Raw genomic sequence first — 967 nt, forward strand, 5'->3', positions numbered from 1 at the left:
AAGAAGGAAGGGAAGCAAGGAAGGAAGGAAGAAGGGAAGGAAGGAAGGAGGAAAGGAAGGAAGGAAAGAAAAAAGAAAGGAGGGAAGGGAAGGTTTGGGAAGGGAAGGTTTGGGAAGGTTTGGGAAGGGAAGGTTTGGGAAGGTTTGGGAAGGTTTGGGAAGGGAAGGTTTGGGAAGGGAAGGGAAGGGACTTGTGCTTATGAATAGGAGCCAAAGAAATTAAATAAATATGACTAAAGGGGAGGGAGGGGAATCTATTATTTAGAGGAAAAAACTTCTGGGAGTAAGAGCTTCACTGTTTTTTTAGCAAGCCTCTGATCTGCTTTTATCCCTGTTAAATTATGGAATGCTTCTACTGGAGCAAGACATTTGTCCCATGGAAAATGAAGGATATACAAATGGCTCTTCGAAAGGGGTGGCAGGTTCACAGGGGACGGGAGATGCACAGGGAAATACCTCCATGGATTTGAAGTTCTGGGATCGACCACCACTTCCAGAGGCTAAAATGGGAAACAACAGGAATATTCATGAGCTCACATCAAACAACTTTCATGGATCCGGGGCAGCTCTGGCTCTGGATGGTGTTACATTTGTGGTGAGATGGAGAGGAGTTCAGGTAGACTTGGTTAAATATCAGGGAAGGAATTGCATCCCAAAAAAACCCACTGCTGTAAATAAATGTCAATAAATTGATGTTCAGCCAATACCAAGAGTTCTTCTGTTGGTCTGTTCAATGGCTGTGAAGGACTGTGGGAATGGTTTGGAATACGAAAAAAGGTTGTAATAATAGTGCTATGGCACTCTGGGGGACAAAATTCCCTTAAGTCTGCTGATTCCACAGTTTTTCTGGGAAAAGGAGGCTGGATTATGAGAAGAGGTATCTGAGGAAGTATTTCCTTCCAGTGTCTGAAGGAAGGAGAGGAAAGGAAAGAGAAAAGAAGGGGAAGGGGAAGGGGAAGGGGAAGGG

Source organism: Lepidothrix coronata, unplaced genomic scaffold (genome assembly GCF_001604755.1).
Source record: "Lepidothrix coronata isolate B3197 unplaced genomic scaffold, Lepidothrix_coronata-1.0 Scaffold173, whole genome shotgun sequence".
Lineage (NCBI taxonomy): Eukaryota > Metazoa > Chordata > Aves > Passeriformes > Pipridae > Lepidothrix > Lepidothrix coronata.